Below are 21,464 nucleotides of genomic sequence, written 5' to 3'. Positions count from 1 at the left end.
AGAGAGGGAGACAGAGAGAGAGAGAGAGAGAATCCCAGTCAGGCTTCACATTCAACATGGAGCTGAACACAGGGCTTGATCCCATCACTCTGGCATCATGACCTGAGCTGAGATCAGGATTCGGATGCTCAACCAACTAAGCCACCCAGGTGCCCCTATTTAGTGATATTTGAAAGTGCATTTTAAAATTTCTACACTATGTATTTGAAACTGACTTCCAAGTTAAATTGTATTGTGGCTCAAGCATATGATCAGTTACAATACCATACTTCACAAGTGTTAAACAATTGTAATACATATTAACTGTACTTTAAGAATAATGCATTTTCTCTAAACATTGGATGCTGCACACTCATGTTCCAATATTTTATATTCTATAATTTTGTCTACTTGAACATCAAGTATTTGATTCATACATGTTTATGTCATATAATACAATGGATTTTTTTCAAAATCTCATCAGAATTAGATTACTTTTTGCTCATATGTTATATTATGAGACATTAATCCACTTTGTTTGATATTAAAATGAATAATCCTTTTTCTTGGTATTTGGAATATATATGGTGTCATCTTTACTATCATCTCTGATTTCTTATATATTAGTTAGGGCTTTTACAAATAGGGTATCACAGCCAAACTTTAGATATTAACTGGCAAACATTGTTTTCATTCATCATCATTCCTGATATGTTTGGATTTATTTCTACCTACATATTTTTCCTCTTCCATTTGTCCTTTTTTACATAGGCTTTTAATCTTTTCTTGCCTTATTCTGATAGGACTTTTTTCTCTTATTTCAACTTTCCATCTACTCTTTTAGATTTTATGCATTCTATTTTTATAATTTTAGTGGTTATGTTAGAAACTTTATCATGCATATTTAAGTCAATGAGATTAAAAATCTAAACTTAAGTTATTTCATTATCTTTATCCTTAACAATGCAAAAGCTTTGGAAGACATTAATTCCATCACTCTTTACAAATTATGCACTACTATAGGTTAGTTTAATAAGATAATTTTTCTTTGGGGTGCCTGGGTAGCTCAGTCGATTGAGTGTCCAACTCTTGATTTCAGCTCAGGTCATGATCTCATTGTTCATGGGATGGAGCCCTGTGTCTGCCTCTGCACTGACAGTGTGGAGCCTACTTGGGATTCTCTCTCTTTCTTACTCTCTCTCTCTGTACCCCTCCCCAACTTGTGCTCTCTTTCTCTCTCTCTCTCTCAAAATAAATAAACACTTTTCTAAAAAGATTATTTTTTTTTACTTTTTTTGTTTCTCTGATTTACTCATATATATTCAATTTCTTGCTTATATTCTTTATTTTAGTTCAGTCCTTTCTTCTGAGATCTTTTTTTTGTCAGATCTATAAAGCTATAATTTCTTTGATCTCAAGCTACTTCACTGTTTATGATATGTGACTCAAATGTAACTCTCATTAATTGGTATGGAAACTCGCTAGTGAAGGTTTAGAATCCACCCTTTATCTTTCAAAATCTTTTGTCATTTACTCTTTTGGGCAGTTGTCAAGTCTATGCCTAGACACCTTTCTGAGAAATTTCTATTAGCTTTCATTTTCTTTGCTCTCTTTATCTAGAGTTCATATTTAGTTGTATATTGAATTTCTCATGAATTAGTCTCCTCTCATGTTATCCTTTTGTTCTACATCTTTAGTATGTATCTGGACTTTTCCAAGTTGTCAATTATTTTTTATTTAATTTTAGAAATATTTTTGACTTTCAAGAACTTCCTACTTCCTATTTGCTTTTTATGTTATATGTTTCTTGTATTGTGAATGCAATATTCAAGTGAAATAGAGTTATTTGAAAATTATCTTCTTAAAAAGAAGAACTTTAGATCTTTAAAGAAGATCTTTAAGATCACAGTTTTGGTGATCTTATTAATATGCTTATCAAAAAAGGTCACTGCCCTACTCAGAAACTTTTAACAGTTCCCAATTGCATTTTAGCTAAAACATAAAATCTTTATCATGGTTTCTTACTCAAAGTGTTTGATGATGGCCCCAATCTCTGTAATATCACTCCTGTGATCACTCCCGCAGCCACATTCATACTATTCCTCCAAAGAATTAAGTTCTTTTTAGATTTAGAGACATTATATACACTGCCCCTTTTGCCTGGGAAAATTTTTCTAATGGAAGTATTGTTTTCACCAAAAGATCTTCTCAGACCACGACCCACTCCCTTGCCTTGATGTCTAGTTGTAATAATTTCTTATTTTGCTCCATACTTTTCTTTAAAGCACTCCCACATTTTGTAACTATTACATAGGCACTTATTGTGACTGTTGTAGATACCTTTCCCATCTACAAGTTTTAAAATTTTATGAGGGCATGGACCACATCTTTTCATTGAACACAATATTCTCAGTACTTAAGACAGTCTCCATCACAGAGTAGGAAGTAATTAAATAATTATAAATGAGATAGTAACACTAAGAATACTATTTGTGTTTTTAATCACTGAATGAATGGAAGATTTTTATGTATCATGATAATGGGTAATATCTTGCCAAACATGTATGTATACATGTCTGTGTATTTTCCTTTAATCTTGAGGTGAATCAAAGTTCTCATTTTTTAATGTTAATTTATTTTTGAAAGAGAGAGAGAGAGCAAGTATGGGGGATGGACAGAGAGAGAGACACAGAATCTGAAGCAAACTCCAGCCTTTGAGCTATCAGCACAGAACTCAATGCGGAGCTCAAACTCACAAACTGTGAGATCATGACCTGAGCCAAAGTCAGAGGCTTCACTGATTGAACCACCCAGGTACCCAAAAAGTTCTCATATTTTTAATGCTACCCAAAATCTTAGAGGTCAGTACTAGATTATACTTTTTCTTGGTTTTTCCATCTCTCTCTCTCTCTCTCTCTCTCTTTCCTCCTCCAGTTATGTGATCCTGCTTTCTTTCCCACAGTGTTAATGTTGCTGTGTGATATGGCATTTATATCCCTAGTATATACTATCATGAACAAAAATTCCTGAGCAGTATGGTCTTGAAACATTATTATATCATAAGTTCCACGAGTTGTATAATTACACCTACATACTATTTTTTTTCAGAAATATTAATGCAAAATATTTCTATATTTTACATTTGATAAAGCATTTTCATCACTGAATAAGAAAGATCATGGGCAGATTTGTGTTTGTCATGTAAACTGAAAATTTCATATTATTTGAAAGGTACTATGTGCTATTACTTGATATAGTAAATTTCCATTAGGTTTTAAAGCCACAAATAAGCACTTTACCAAAGTCCTCATTAACCTGTATCAGTAAATAGATGCTTTATATCTAGATAATGGAGAAATAGAACTCTATAAAGAGCTATAGTAATATTCATATCAGAATAGTTTCTCCAAATGTCCTTTACCTCTCTACTAAATTACTTCATTATAATCATAAAAATGTAACTTTATGATTACATCAATGTTATATCCCTCTGCAATTGCATATGCCTTTTGACTTTTCAATACATGTCTGTATTGAGAAAAGTATCATGTTGAAAAATTAGGACTGCCTTGCCTCAGACAAGTAAGTTCATTCAGAATTCTTTTTGTTTAAGCATTTCACTCTTGTCCAAGCTTTAATCACTTCCAAAGTGTTGAATTCTGTGTTTGTTATGTGTGTATGTAAGTAAAATTTTGGGAGCTTTGTGTATATATCACATTCTTATTAGCAATTCTTCACATCTGTGAGGTAACTACTGTCTAAGACACGGGTCTAATTCACACAGTTGTCATCGGGGAACACCTGATTTAAATCTACATTTATCTAATTATAAAATCCATACTCTTACACTAAAGGCTATACTCTTAATTTATGATACATTTAACTAATATTGATCACCTTGGAGTCTTAATATTTCAACAAAAGTGCAAGAAAAAGTATTTGCTTTAAATACATATCACTTTATGTAATTTGCTTTAAAAATTGCTTTAAATTTGCTTTAAATAAATATTATATTAAATAAACGAAATACTGCTGAAGCCAAAGTTTGGGGTATGAAGATAACTAAAAATCTGAAATTCAGATCTGTAGATAGTAAGACCATACAGTTCACATGCTAATATGACAAGACAAATCAAACTGAAATAAAGCATTGGATTATTACACAAAAATAGATTTCCATATCTTCTGACTTCCATATCTTCTGATTCTTGTGGTCTGTCTCTTGTCTCTGTCTCTACCTTTGTCTCTCTCTCTCTCATTTTACATATATATAAAATATTATATTACATATATAATATATATTAAATATATAAACATATATATAATATATTTATCATATATATTATATATAATATAAAACATATATATATAAAACATATATATAATGTAAAACATATATATATATATATAATGCAGAACTTTCTCTTTTATGTCAAAGTTTGAATAAAAATCTGATTTGTGTGGCATAATCATAATGACCTCATCTCAAGGCAATGATGGTGTTTTTTGCCCTCACTCTCCTCACTCTCAAGAGAAAATATATGAGATCATTGTCATTTGGAATTGACCCAGAGGCAGAATGAGTTACCAAGAGCACAGCTAGGAGGTAAGCTCTATGAGAAAAGGGATCCTGACAGCTTTCCACCAACACCAGCTCAGTGTCAAGCAAAGGAGTAGAATAATATTTTACCCAGTAAGTATTTGTTAATTCAATGAATGACTACAATAATACCATTTCTATGACTAGATTAATTTATGCTTAACAGGTGTATTTAAATATATAGTATATAAAACCATTTACCTTCTTTTAAAATGATAGTCAAAATCTTAATTTTTTTTTTTTTTTTTGCTCAAGTCCATATATGTATTGTAATAAATTACTGGATTAAAAAAAATCCTGTTAAAAAACTTTTGGCTCAAGGTGTGCATGGCTGGCTCAGTCAATAGAGCATGGGATTCTTGGTCTTGGGATCATGAATTCAAGCCCCACATTGGGTATAGAGATTACTTTAAAAACGAAAAAAGAAAAAAAAAGAAAAAGAAAAAGAAAACAATGTAAAAAATTGGCTCAATATATTTATTTGTACCATGAACTAATTTAGCTACATGATTTTGGATTGATTGAATAATTGCACAGGCATCATTTATAATAACTCAGGAATCAATTTAAAAAAAAAGAACTCTCCTTTTAAGTCAAAATCAAACGATTTCCCAACACAATAATGCTTTATGCTTTGTGCGGCAACAAATTGAAAGACATAGTCATTATTAGTTTTATTGGATGCAAATTAAAGAAATAAAATTCCTCAAGAAAATTTATTTTTAACTTTTTTTTTTAATTTTTCTTTTTTCAACGTTTTTAATTTATTTTTGGGACAGAGAGAGACAGAGCATGAACGGGGGAGGGGCAGAGAGAGAGGGAGACACAGAATCAGAAACAGGCTCCAGGCTCCGAGCCATCAGCCCAGAGCCTGACGCGGGGCTCGAACTCACGGCCTGCGAGATCGTGACCTAGGTTGATCGGACGCTCAACCGACTGCGCCACCCAGGCGTCCCTATTTTTAACTTTTAAAATGATTTAGTACATCAAAATCTCCTGTAAATAAGCTAAGGGGAAATAGTGAATCTTCTACCTCTTGGTATATACAAAACAAATTGTATAATACTGAGTTAGAACAGAAAGGCTTCTTGAACATGGCATTCAATACCTCCTACGCAATTCAGGAAAGAACAAATTGGTTGTTCTCTTCTATTAGTTTGAAAGTATATGTTTAATTGACAGAGACATATAGGTGGCAGTGATAAGTTAAACCACTGTAAATTTCTGCATGTTCCATCATCATTTGCAAGAAAACTTTGAATATAAACATTAAATCACAGTATTAGATCTGGTTGATAGGGTTGATTCTCTAGTTCCTTCCATTTTTATTATAATAGTAAACTTTTTAAAGCCTTATTCTCTGATGAAATTTACTTATAATTATTATATCATTTTAAATTATTGGATATGTTTTGAAGTTATTAATGCTATGCATTTGTCTCATGTAGCAAAACTCTGTTTTATGAGCCATCATCATTCTACTCCTATACAAGAAGCTATGTCCCCCTCTTTGTTTATGATTTTATTTTCCATTGAGGTTTAATTTTAGTCACATAAATCATACATACAACTCAGAGCCTGATAGATCTTGATGCCATCTTTTATAGAGTTTAACTTTGGTTTAGTAGCTATTTTGAGTTAATGAAAACTATGATAGAGTCTGAATGGAATATGGAATTTTTTGACACACACTTCTATATATCTCTAGCATTAGCACCTGTGGCATAGGTAACGCCCTATCATTTACACCTGTGGTATAGGTAACTACCTAATATCACAGTCAGTGTGAATATGTTTATATTTGAAACTTGCTATTTTAGGTAAAAATTTACACTTTGTAAAATCAGTATTTCTTGAATGGCCTCAAAGATGCAAATAGGTCATTTCATTTACTGAAAGCAGTTAATATCATCTTATAATATTACTAATATATTTAGAATGTGAAACTTTCACAATGCTAATATATTTGATGTCTAAGAAAGTTTTTTGCAACAGCATACCATTTATAGTTAATTACAAAAGATTAATGTTTAAACACAGAATCAAATAATCAAAAATGATTCTCAAATTATTACAAATTATTTCTTTGATACTCTTTTTAGGTTATGCATTTATTTACTTTGAGCAAATTGGTACAAATTGGTAATAATCTAATTGCTACAAATATAAAGGAATATTTTTCAAATATAAATACCCATTTTTAATTTTATATCCAACAAATTCAAATCAATATCTACAGAGAAATATAGTGACTAAGGATATTGTTAGTATGTCCTTGGAACCACAGTAGAGAGGACAGCCGTCTTGCCAGCGCAACCCAACGAAAAGCCCCTAGTAAGGTGCCAGAACGAATTGGAGGTCAACCAATCACCCAGCGACAGCAAGACCTGACACGAAAAAGGCCCACCTGGATCTAAACCCGGAACCGCTGCAGCTTAAAAACCCCACCCCACCACACCCGGGGGAGACTTCCCTGACTCCTCTCTCTCTCTCCCTGAGTCAAGGAACCTCGCCCGAGACCTTAGTTCCCAGTAAAGCCTTTGACTGCTAAAAGTTTTTAGCCCCTGACTCTTATCTTTACCCTGCCTTATGCCTGACCCTAACAGATACAAACGATACAAAGTTTAGAAAAACACTTTAGTTAGTAAATATTATTTTTGTATGTTTACATATATGATGTACACGTACATGTATATATGTATGTATATACTTTATTCACACATTGATTTAAATTGAGGTCTTAATCTAAAGCAAAATACTATTGTACAACCTGTGGCAGTTCTATAATACCCTACGCAAAATACTACTATTTTAATGTCATATTATGAAATATTTCACATATAAAATATGGAAGGGATATTCATGATCACATAAGTTGAATATCAATCATACTTGGTTAAGAGCTCCCTGTCTCTTTTTCTCCTCTCAAAACACAAATAAAATGAATATAGCCACCAAAGGATTTTCATAGTTTTATTTATAGAAAGCAAGTCAGCACATATATGAAAAAAGAAGTGTGGTAGAGATTACCTAAATATGTATTATCTCAAGTGAGGACAGCATTGCTCAGTGTAGGAAAGAGTTTGGATAAAGGTTTTAACAATTTAAAGATGGAAAACGATTTGGGCAACAAAATCTCACAAATAAAAGAGCCACATTTTTATTTTTATATAGTAAAATAAAAAAAATCTCTCCATAATTTGTTTCATTATAAATGTAGTCCTAAACATATTTGCCCTCCATACGTTATTTAGTACACATTTTTCTGTGATCCTTTCACTACAAAATACTACCATCAAACACTCATTCCTTATATCACTATCCCATGCCTATTTGGCTAATAACAATGTAATATTTATATTAAAAAGCATTTCGATATTAAAAAGCTATTTTGTATTACTGGGGTACCCATATATGTTATATATGTTTTAAAAATACATGGAAAAATTATATATATTATATATATATATATGATACATATATATATATATATATATATATATATATATATCTTTAATATATATTAAAAAAAAATAAATACACTGAGAACTACACATGGATTTTTCTGGTATACAAAAATTTTAAATATTTTTAATGCCACAAAAATGGATAGCTCCAGAACAACAAAACTCTCAATAGTTGTGATCATTTTCTCAGGAATTAAATTTCTGTCTTTCTTTTTTTAGTATTTATTTATTTATTTTTATTTTGAGAGAGTGAAACAGAGAGAGTATGAGTGGGGGAAGGGAAGAGAGAGAGGGAGAGAGAGAATCCCAAGCAGGCTCTGAGCTGTCAGTACAGTTCCTGACATGGGACTAGATCTCACAAACCATGAGATCATGACCTGAGCAGACATCAAGCAGATGCTCAACTGACTGGGCCACCCAGGTGCTCCAGGGATAAAATGTATTTCTAATTTATTTCTAATTTATTTTTATGGTTCTTTTCATTTGAATTTTATTTTATATTTTCAACACTCTAGTTTTAACTAATTTCTTTGTAATAAATTTTCAAATGGAAAAAGCTATTATCTATTATATATATAGGTGGATTATACTTTTGTGATTAGTTTATGCTGATGTGGATATCAAAATTTTACTAAGATATTGAAAATTGCAGCATACAAACTATAGTTTTAATACTGACTCTAGTAGTTATTACAATATACAGAAGGAAAAATTAAAAGCCAAACACTTCAAAATCCATATGGTTACAAAATGATTGTAATAAAAACTTCAAATATAAAACTAGCAGTATAGTAATCTACACTACCTTCTTGGAAAATTTGATTTGGGTAATTCTGTAATAATTTGTCAACTTCCTGCATTAAGTTACCCATGAAATAGCTCCTCAATTTCTACATACTTGACTGTATTTCCATTCTATACACAAAAGAGGCATAAGTATAACATACTGTTCTCTATTTCTTAATCACCCTTTTACTTCAAATTCAGTTACACTGAGTCAACTATTTATATGATATCCACACATCTTTTACCATTTTAACTTCATAAGAAATTGTGAGGTTTACAAAGCTTTTCTTATCTTACAGGTAAGTAAACTAGAGAATAGAAAATACAACTAACTTTGTAAAATTCATATAGTTGATAATTCCCAGATATCTGTGCTTCTTTTCTTTATTTATACTTTTGTAAGATCTAATGATAATACTTTCTGAAGTAAATTATTGTTTAATATCTGAACAAAGTCCCTGAAAAATGTTACCTTTGTTTCTTGCTAAAATTATTTTGCAAGTTATGGATGGAATGATGTCTGGGGAATGACTCAAGATATGTTATGATGAGGGAGGTAGGTGGTGTATAGAAAATCACGATGGGTGATATTTGCTGAAGTTAAGCAATGGGTAAATAGAGGTACTTTCTACTTTTGTATATGCTTGATTTTTTTTTCATTAAAAATTTTAAAAATGTATTTTAAGTACTTCATCTAACAATAGCAGAAGGCACATTCTTCTCAAATTCACATGGAACATTCACCAAGATAGACCATATTCTGGGCCCTAAATGACACTTTAAAAAATTTAAAATAATAGAAATCATATAATGTCTGCTCTCAGACCACAATGCAATTAAACTAGACACAATGCAATTAAATCAATAACAGAAAGATAACTCAAAAATACCAACAGACTTAGAGATTAAATAATATACCTTTAACACATGAGTGAAAGAAGACACCTCAAGAGAAATGAAAAAAAACATTTGGAATTAAATGAAAATAAAAATGTCACTTATTAAAATTTGTGGGATGCAGCAAAAGTAGTGTTTAGAGGGATATTTACAGCCTTGGATACTTATATTATTTAAAAAAAGTTTTAAGATCATGATTTAAGTTTCCATATTAGGCAACTTAAAAAAGAAGAGAAAATTAAATCCAAATAAAGCACAAGAAAGTAAATAATAAGATTTAGAGCAGAAATCAATTAAATCGAATACAGGAAATCAATAGGGAAAATTAACAAAACCCAAAACTATTTTTTTGAAAAGATCAATACACTATCTAGCCAGTCTAAGGAAAAAAACAGAAAAGACACAAATTACTAATATTAGAAGTGAAAGATGGTACATCACTACAAATCCATGGCCGCTAGAATGATAATAAAATAATTCTATAAAAAACTCTATGCCCGGCACATTTTATAACAGAGATAAATGGATCAATACCTTGAAAGACACAAACTGCCAACACTTACACAAGAAGAAACAGGTAATCTGAATAGGACTTTATTTACTAAAGAAACTGATTCAATAATGGAGAAACTTCCAAAACAGAAAGCATCAGGCTTTGTTTATTCATTGATGAATTCCAGCAAACACTGAAGGAAAAATTATACCAATTCTCTACAGTTTAATTCAGAAGATAAAAGTATTCTTACCATATGATCTATCAATAAGTGTCCTTGATATTTTATCTTAAGAAGTTGAAAATTTATGTCCACAGAAAAACCTTCACACAGATATGTAAAACAGCTTTATTCATAATTACCAAAACTTGGAAGCAACCAAAATGTCCTACAGTAGGTGAATGGATAAACTCTGGTACATCCAGACACAGAAATATTATTCAGCAAATAAATGATTTATTGAGCCATGGAAGGGCATGGAGGAACCTTATCTATATATTACAAGTGAAAGAAGCTAAACAAGTACATACAATAGAATTTCGACTACATATGATAAGCAATTAAATGTATGAAACAGCGTGAAAAATAGACAAAATAAATGTTAACTATGATGATGAAGAGTATGATGAAGAGGTGATAAAGGAATCAGTCGTGGCTTGAGCTTTGATTTTATTTTAATATTCACAATAGAAGAAATCCCTACTTAACCAGCACTGAGCACAGATAGTTAATGAAGTGTCTAATGTCACCTGGCCTTATCAGAACCTCGCAGCATTTTCCTTCATCCTGCAAAGTCATATTCTCAAAGGTCTACCCAGAAAGGAAAGGTGCTTCTGCCCACATTCTTAACTCAGGACCATTTTGATGAGGAGTCCACAGAGTTTCCATTATTTCAGTGCTACACTGATTGAAACGAAAAGAGGAAAAAAAAAACCAAACAATTGGAGGTTTTGTGCTCATTCTATTTTAGAAATCCCATCATCTTCTCTATAGAAAAAAAAAAGTGACTCTTCTTGTTTCTCAGTATTTATGCTTTAGGATGAAAATAACAGCAAGGAATAGCATTCAACTTTTGTATTTTGGACTTGACTCATGCCATAATCTCTAGGAATGGGCGCTTATCTCCAGGGATAAATTCTGCTCCCAAATAGGTATACGCTGACAAAATGAGATTCTCTCAGATTTCCAGTTACTCAATCTCTTCAGATGAAATGAAGATGAATTTCATTTTATCTTACTATAAATTACTCTCAAGGGTGAATGACACATAAATGAGGTTCCTATAAAATAACACAATGGGCTGAAAACATATGGCTATTGTAGAGACATGATTTTTACTTATGGAGTATATTTGACACTGGGTCATTCAGTAGCAAGTATTATGTATGAAGATTTCCCACTAGCTACTCTTTCAACCCAAGACTGTGTTGTGTCTCTATCATAAAATCCAATATAATGCAATGTTTGTTGTTTTTCTTTTTTGGATTTTGGTTTGTTGTCGTTTGTTTGTTTGTATGTGGGGGGGGGGGCTCAATTCATTATCTATTATCTGGGTTTCCCTATGCAGGAAACAAGAATAATTAAAACAGCCATTCAAACAATGAACACAAGATATTGTCAATCTCTGTTCAGTCAATAGCATGTTTAGTTATCATATGTCTTTATTCCTACAGCTATTGGATGAGTTTCTGAATACATATGTCACTTATGCTTGTGGATTTTCTTCTGGATGTTGGACTTATATAAATATAATGAATCACTATTATTATTATAAGTTAGAATAATAAAATGTTGCTTACATTAAATCATGCAACAAATTATCATGGTACTCATTTGGCACTGTTAACACTTCATTAGAGTTCCAATGAAAAGAAGGTAACTAATTTAATTTTGATATTTAACACTAATATAGGAATGAGGTGAGAATTTTCATTATGAAAGTAGCCATCTTTTCCTCAGTCTTAATGCTTAAATATCTCTATATGCCTTATAATTCAGTTTTCATCTTTCTAAATAGGATTGATTCTAATACTTTAAACAAAAGTAAACATTTCCCATTATGTTTCCTGTTTTGTTTTCAGTTTCATTTTTTTAATAAGAATATGATAAATGACTTGGATTTACCTCAAATGCATTCTTCCGTGGCTCAACAAGCTTATTACATTTAAAATAAAAAATAGAAACAATGTTACTAGAAGACTGAATCACTGACACATGAAGCTTTTTTCCTTCCTATCTGCTCCGTTGATGGTTTTCATCAGCGCCACTTACATGCCATAGAAAATAATACCCCACTTATGTTGAGATGACTTTTCCAGTAATATCAAATATCTAGAGCAGTTTAAAACATGAACACCATTCAATCGTATGCAAAAAATTATATAATTTCCTTAAAGAAAAGTTCTTCAGGCTGCCATTCAGAGCGTATGCATGCTAATTTTAGACATCATTTGGATGAGGCTGTTTAGTTGCTATTTGAGTCTGTAGCACATTAGCAGCAGTAAATTAGAAGTCTTTCTTGTATGTGTGTGTGTGCGTGTGTGTGTGTGTGTGTGTGGTTGTACATGTGTCAAAGGTTACAAGATATATTAAAATATTGTTAAGGGTGGAAGAAATTGTAAGTAGATACAGCTAGTGCAAAGACCCTAAGGTGGGAATATGACTCATATCTTGAGAGAATAGTAGAAAGTGAGATAAGAGCAGTCAAGTCATGTAAGGTTTTGTAGGCCGTTGTAAGAATCAATAGGACTTATTGGAGTATGTTGAGCTCAGAAGTGACATGATCTGACTTAAATGCTAAAAGGATCATTCTGGTTTCTGGGACAACAGGCTGCAGTGGGTATGGGGAATAGTTAAGAAATCAGAAAGTAGGCATTATAGCAATCCAGATGATATATGTTATTTGTGTGCAGTAAAGTGGCATTGGTAAGAAGTAGATACAGATAGAAGTAGATACAGATAATCTTGAAGTTACAGCCAGCTGATGTTGGTAATAAAGGACCTAAGTCATTACATAAAAGTTAAATTATATTCAGTACATGTTATTTAAAAGGCAAGAACATGTATAATCAGTTTGGAAAAATTTCCATTAAAATGTTTAAACCAAAGCACATTAAATGTTTAATTTTAAAGGGTAGGTTTCTATTCCGGGAAAAATCACTTACGTGGACTAGCACATTTTCTGACAATCTGGGGAAAAAAGGGATTTCTAAATAATAAAACAATATCCCTAGTAATGAGCTTCTGGAGCACAGCCACTGTGGTGCTTAATTTTATGTGTCAACTTCACTGGATCACAGGGTGCCCAGATATTTGGCTAAACATTATTTCTGAGTGTGTCCGTGAGGGTGTTTCTGGGTGAAATTAGCATTTGAATCAGTGGACTCAGTAAAGCAGTTTACTCTCCCTGATGTGGGTGGACATCATGCAATCTGTTGAGGGTCTGAATAGAACAAAAAGGCAGAGGAAGGAAGAGCTTGGCCTTTTCTGCCTGATTGCTTGACTTTGGACATCAATCTCTTACCCTCATTGGTCCCAAATCTCAGGCCTTTGGGTCTGACTGAATCACACCCCTAGCTTTCTTGGGTATCCAGCTTACAGAGGGCAATCAGGGGACTTTTCTACCTCCATAATTATGTGAGACAGTTCCTTATAATAAATATCTTAACCTCTTCATATTTTATTGATATATACATGTGTGTATATGTACACGTGTGTGTGTGTGCGTGTGTGTGTGTATCTCCTGTTGATTCTATTTCTCTAGAGAACCCTAACTAATATAGCCACCATCCCTGCATTAAAGCCACATTTCTTATTTTACAACTGATTCATTAAATCCTAATAATAGGATTCCACAGAAACTTCACTGATGTGGAATAATCATAAGAAGAATGTCTGGAAAAATTGAAGAAAGAGTATAAATTGAAGAAAGAGTATAAATTGAAGAAAGAGTATAAATTATAGACAGGGAGATTGTTGGCTACAGAGTGAAAAAGGAAATGTAGAATCAGACTGAAGAGAGACATAGTTGGAACTTAATGCAATAATCCATGTGGGAAATAATTAAGGCATAAATTAACTCAGTATCCCTAGACTGATAGTAACCAAATTTTGACTAGAGGATCCAGGTTTTTTCAAAGCTATTGTTGAAACATATTTGCTATTATAAAAATAAATTACATAATGTAGATTGTTCTGCTACATATATTTTGAGAAGTTGAATGATATATTTGAAAGTTGTAAATTTGAAAGTATTAATATTTGAAAGTTGTAAAATTCATAATGAATATAAAAACATGAGCTGTCACATACCCAAAAGGTCAAATCACCAAAAATTTAGTAGTCACTGATCACTTTGGGCCCTACCACCAGGTTGGATCCTGTAGGAGAATATATAAATAAATGTTAAATGTTGCTTTCAGCATAGAGAATTTAGAAATGTATACATAAAGTGGGCTAAAACAAAGTTAAATAACACAATGAGAAATTATGATGATAAAGATTCAGTCTGACAGGAAGATTCTGGAAATCATTTCTATGGTTTTGTTTTTTTAATTTACAAAATATCATGTATGTTTATTTGTTTGTTTATTTAGAGACAGACAGAGAGAGAGAGAGAGAAATCCCAAGCAGGCTGTATGTAGTCCACACACGGCCTGATGCAGGGCTGAAACTCACGAGAACTGTGAGATCATGACCTGAGCCAAAACCAAGATTTGAATGGACACTTAACTGACTGAGCTACCCCGGGGCCTCTCTATGGTTTCAAAGATGACCTTTGCACCAAAACATCCTGTTCATGACTGACCAAATACACACCTTCATCCAAACCTGCTTCTACACCTCACTCTCCGTTGCCAGTTCACACTAGCATTATTCCAAACTCCATTATATCAAATTCCAATGTTAGGATGAATTCATTAGTTTCTCTCCAAAGGTGTTTCTTTTTTGTTTACTAATTCTTTTGAAATTCTGTACTTGCTTTTCTCACTTTCTCACAATATTTAGAAATATTAAAGCTATTTTACTTCATTCACTTTTTCCCATTTCCCATATCCACACACTTGCTAAATTCTGTCAGTTCTCTTACATCACTACATTTTGCAAAATTCTCTGCCTCTCTCTTGTAATGTTTCCTCTTGTTAATATCAGGTTTAATGTCAGATTTTTATCATCTGCTTTATCTGTTACAGTATCTACCCAAATAATCGCCAAGTTTCTGGATTCTAACCTATTTAATCTGTTCTCCACATTGCCACGTGAGTTATCTTCATACAAACAGGTTAAATGCTGTCACTTTTCTTTTCAAAAACTTTCTGTGGTGACTCATTTATCTACAAAATATAGTTCAAATTCTTTTTTTTTTTTTAACGTTTATTATTTTTGAGACAGAAAGAGACAGAGCATGAATGGGGGAGGGTCAGAGAGAGGGAGACACAGAATCTGAAACAGGCTCCGGGCTCTGAGCTGTCAGCACAGGGGCCCGATGCGGGGCTCGAACTCACGGACCGTGAGATCGTGACCTGAGCCGAAGTCGGCGCTCAACCGACTGAGCCACCCAGGCGCCCCCAGTTCAAATTCTTTAACATAGCATTCAAAGATCTCAATTACTTGACTGTAAATTTCCTTTCCATTTTCATCACTTGAAATCAAACTATCTTTCCCTTTTCATGACCTCATCACTTCCATCTTTTATTTCCGAAACTCATGAGTTAATCACATCAATCTACTCACCTTTTTTCAAATATATATACACACACACACATAAATCACCCATCCACTGTGCTCTTTTGCATTTGGACAGATATGACCTCAAACTTATTTATTTTAATGATAGAATACTACACCAAATTCATCTTTGATTGACTTAAAAAAAAAGAAATCATGAATATCAGAACTTTTATGAGACTGATATACTACCTACTGCGCTAAGGAGGCAGGTGGATTTCAGAATTTAAAAAAAAAATTTTTTTATGTTTACTTATTTTTGAGAGAGAGGGAGAGACAGAGCGTGAACAGGGGAGGGGAAGAGACAGAGGGAGACACAGAATCCAAAACAGGCTCCAGGCTCTGAGCTGTCAGCACAGAGCCAGACACAGGGCTAGAACTCACAAACCATGAGATCATGACCTGAGCTGAAGTCAGATGCTCAGCCGACTGAGCCACCCAGGTGCCCCAGATTTCAGAATTTTTAAAGCAAGAGTTTGGATCAACAATCCTGGGGATTTCTGTCTGTGGCCCTTCCCAATAATATTTTTTCAATTTAAATTTAAAATTTTTATTCAAGTAAACACCCCATATAGAAAGTGTACAAATCGTCACTATGGAGTTTGATGAATTTGCCCTTGTAAACACAACCGTGTAAACAAGAATCAGATAAAGAAACAGAACACTGACAGCAACCTCTGAGACTACAGTGCACCAGAGATAACCTCCAACCTAATTTCTGCCACCATACGTATGTTTAAATATGTTTTGCTCTATTTTATCTTGGATAAAAATAGAATTACACAGCATTGCTCTTTTGCGACTTAGTTAGCTCAACATTTTACTTATGAAACTCACCCTTGTTGTTACACGTAATTAACGTTCACTCTTAGTACTATATATTCATTAAATATTCATTGAATGGATATGATATAGCATAATTATCCATTACAATATTGAGTAATATTTATTTTTTTCCCAAAATTTGGCTATTTTTAATAGTTCTGTCAAAATCTGACACCTATATTTAGTTAACTCTGGAACACATTTCTATTTGGTAGTACTAGGCACCAAATTGTTGGGTAAAGGTTTTAGTATATTCCATTTTGGTAGGGTCTGCTAAATAGCTTGCCAAAGTGCTAATACAGTAGGTCCCCCTTATCTGTGAGGGACACATTCCAAGATCCCCAGTGGATGCCTGAAACCATGTGAAGTACCAAACCCTCTATACCCTATGTTTTTTCCTATACACCTATGATAAAGTTTAATTTATAAATTAGGCACAGTAAGAAATCGACAATAGTAACTAATAATGAAATAGAAAAATTATAATGATATATTATGTTAAATTATGTGAATGTAATTTCTTTCTCTCTAAAGATATCTTATTGCACTGATCTCACCCTTCTTGTGATGATGTGAGATGATCAAATGCCTACCTGGTGAGATGAAGTGAGGTGAATGATGACTGACTATTGTTGACTTTCTGATGATATGTTAGGAGGAGGATCATCTGCTTGCTGTTCTTGACTGACCACAGGCAGCTGAAACTGTGAAATGTGACACTGCAGATAGGGGAGTACTATATTCATCCCCCCACAAACAGCCTATAAGAGTTTGAGTTGCTCAAACATATCTACCAGTATTTATCATTTTTGTCTTTCTTATGCATTCTATTGTGTACATAGCAGTATCAATTTTAGGATTTTAATTTTAGGTTTTTAATCCCCTGATGACTAAGAAAGTTGTGCACAATTTCTAGTGTTTATTGGCTGTTTAGATATCTTCTGTGGTGAAGTGCTTATTTAAGTTTAAATCTTTTCCCCATTTTTCTCTTATCTTGGGTGAACTTTTCCTTATTTATTTAAGAGTTTTTCACATATTTAGAAGAGTTCCTTATATATTGTGAAATCATCATCAGATTTGTGTGCTGCAAATGTCTTCTTCCACAATATGGATTGCCTTTTTACCTTCTTACAGGTAATTGGATAAAAAAATATGCTCTTACCACTAGTGTAGTAACATTTTTAATTTTTACTTTGATTACTGATTTTGTATCACTTTAAAAAATATCTGCCTGTTCCATAATTATAAATATATTCTTATTTGCTACTTTCCAGGAAATTTATTATGTTACTTGTTATATGTAACTCTATAATCCATCTGAAATAGTTTTTTTGTCTATGGAGTGAGAGATCAAAATTCATGCTTAAAAACTGCATAGGAAGTTGACAAAGCCCATTTTAAAACTTGGATTTTTTTTATTATTTGGTTGCTGAATTTTATAAGTTCTTTATATATTTTGGATACTAATCCTTTATCAGATACATCATTTGCAAATATTTTCTCCCATTCCATAGATTGCCTTTTGTTGACGTTTTGATTTTGTTGATTGTTTCCTTCACCGTACAAAATCTTTTTATTTTGATGAAGTCCCAATTGTTTATTTTTGGTTTTGTTTCCCTTGCCTCAGGAGATATATCTAGAAAAAAGTTGGTATGGTTGATGTAAAAAATCTGCCTGTGTTCTCTAGGATTTTTATTAATTCATGTCTCACATTTTGGTCTTTAATCCATTTTGAATTTATTTTTATGGATGGTCAGCAATTGCAATACTAAGTATTTACCCAAAGAATACAAAAACACTAATTCAAAAGGATACATGGCACCCCAATGTTTATGGCAGCATTATCTACAATAGCCAAATTATGGAAACAGCCCAAGTTCATCAACTGATGAATGAATAAAGAAGATGTGGTATACATATACAATGGAATATTACTCACACATTAAAAAGAGTGAAATCTTGCCATTAGTAACAATGTGGATAGAGCTAGAGGGTATTATGCTATGCAAAATAAGTCAGTTAGAGAAAGATAAAAACCATATGATTTCACTAGTATGTGGAATTTAAGTAATAACACAAATGAACACAGGGGAAGAAAAGAGAGAGAGGCAAATCAAGAGACAAGGCTCTTAACTATAGGGAACAAACTGATGGTTACCAGAGGGGAGGTGGGTGGGGCACATGGGTTAAATAGGTGATGGGGATTAAGGAATGCACCTGTGATGAGCACAGGGTATGGTATGGAAGTCTTGAATCATTATATTGTACACCTGAAATTAATATTACACTGTATGGTAACTAACTGGAATTTAAGTAAAACCTTTAAAAATTAAAAAATGAAGGTAAGAAATAGGATTTTTTTTGCCTCCTTAGATTTTTGTCAAGGAACATCATCCATATTATGATTTTATTTTACAGATTGCAGTCACTTTTCTGTGATACCTACTATCTGCCATCAAACTATTTGACACTAAACAACGACAATTTAAGATATTTTATAAGTAACTATTGAAAGAATTTGCCACTGGAAATAAAACCACATGCACCTACTTCATTTCATAACAATTACTTATAAATAGCTCAGTATTCATAGACCAACCCTGATCCTACTCAAATCCTTCATGTTTCTAGATGTACTTTTTTATGGGCAACTAAATTTCCCATAAAAGTTAAATTAATCCTTGTAAGGAAACATCTGAGTGATGCCTGGGTGGCTCAGTCAGTTAAGTGTCCCACTTTGGCTCAGGCAATGATCTTGCGGTTCATGGGTTTGAGCCCTGCATCCGGCTCTGTTCTGACAGCTCAGAGCCTGGAGCCTGCTTAGGATTGTGTCTACCTCTCTCTCTGCCCCTCCCCTGCTCACACCCTGTCTCTCTCTTTCTCTCAAAAATAAATAAACATTAAAAAAAAAAGTAAACATCTGAACAAACTGAAAATTAATGACTTTTCTTAGACCCATCAGAGAATTGAGATTTGAGGGCTAACCATACTCCCAAATCTGTTAAGGCATGTGAATAAAGAGGAGCACAATCAAGATCTGTTTACTTAAGGCAAAAACTGCTGGAGTCAATACTGTTACAAACTCTTAAATGATAATTGTGGCAAATTGCTAGAGGTTGATTGTGGACTAATGTGAGAATCAGAAAGTCCTGAAGGCCTTAATCTTAGTGGGGACCAGATATTTTTGTACATATTACCTCTGGGAAAACTCCTACCATGTTCTCAGGGTAAAGAGCCAAGAAAAAACTGACTCCTGGATCTGGAAGGAGAAAGAGAAAGTAGCTATTTTGAAATATGCTCAAATCCTTCTCCTGAGGAGAAAAAGATAAACAGAATTTAGTCAACTAAAAAGAGAAAGACGTTTAGTCAACTCCAGGACGCTCTGGCTTTCCTGTAACACTTAGTGATGACAAAAAGAAAGCTAAGACACATTGCAAAGTTTATAGCCACGGAACATAGGACCACTAAAATACTGAGAATTAATCATCACATTATAGAATGCATCTTTCCTGCTCTCATACACACCCATCAGCATATCAACAAGACTCCAGTCAAATTAACAGTACAGTATAGGTGAGTAATGTGTAAGGCATAGCATCTATTGTCTTCAATAGGACACTAGATTAACTTGAAGCACCTGCCATCAAAGTTGTAGCACACTTTATAAACAGCTCAACTTTCAGCCAGAAAACATAAAGCTTCACACCAAAGTTCTCTTACCTTAGTTCCTATCACCTGATATATCACGTCTGAATTTCATCAAAAATTATAAAGTATATTGGGGCACCTGGATGAATATCTGTTAAGTATCTGACTTTCGCTCAGGTCATGATCTCATGGTTCATGGGTTCGAGCCTCATGTCGGGCTTTGTGCTGACAGCTCAGAGTCTGGAGCCTGTTTTGGATTCTGTGTCTCCCTCTCTCTCTGCCCCTCCCCTGCTCATGCTCTGTCTCAAAAATGAATAAACGTTAAAAACATTTTTTTTAATTAGAAAAATTATAAGGTATATTAGAAGGCAAGAGAAACACAAACTGAAGAGACAAAGTAAGCATCAAAACTACACACAGATATGACATAGATTTTGTAATTATCAGACAAGGGATTTAAAATAACTGCATCAAGGCTTCAATGGAAACATTGACAACATGTAAGAACAGATGGGAAATTTAAGCAGAGTAATGAAAACAACCAAAATTCAGAACGAAATGGTAGAAATAAAAAAAAAAAACAACTATAACATAAATGAATAATGCTTTTAATGGGCTTATCCTCACACTGGATATAACCCATGACAGAATCAGTAAGCTTGAAGATATGTCAATGGAAACTCATAAAACAGAAATACAAAAATACAAAAGAAAAATAATGAAAGAAAAATCAGAAAAGAACACCCAAGAACTGTGAGACAATTAAAAAGTCATATTCATAATTGGAAGACAAGAAGAGAAGAAAAGGAGAACTGAACAACAGAAATATTTGAAATAACAATGGCTGAGAATTTTTGAAAATTAATAACATACACCAAAACACAGATCCAGAAAACTTAGAGACTACTAAGTAGTGTAAATATAAAAAACTATACCTAGGCATATCTTATCTAGACTTTGTAAAGAAAAAAAGACAAACAAAATCTTGAAAGAAGTCAGACATTAAGAATGTGACTTTTTATAGTATAGGGGATAAAATTT

This window comes from Panthera onca, chromosome A1 (assembly GCF_046562875.1).
Source record: "Panthera onca isolate mPanOnc1 chromosome A1, mPanOnc1 haplotype 2, whole genome shotgun sequence".
Taxonomy (NCBI): Eukaryota; Metazoa; Chordata; class Mammalia; order Carnivora; family Felidae; genus Panthera; species Panthera onca.
The sequence above is the reverse complement of the archived record's forward strand: the minus strand, read 5'-3'. Positions refer to the sequence as shown.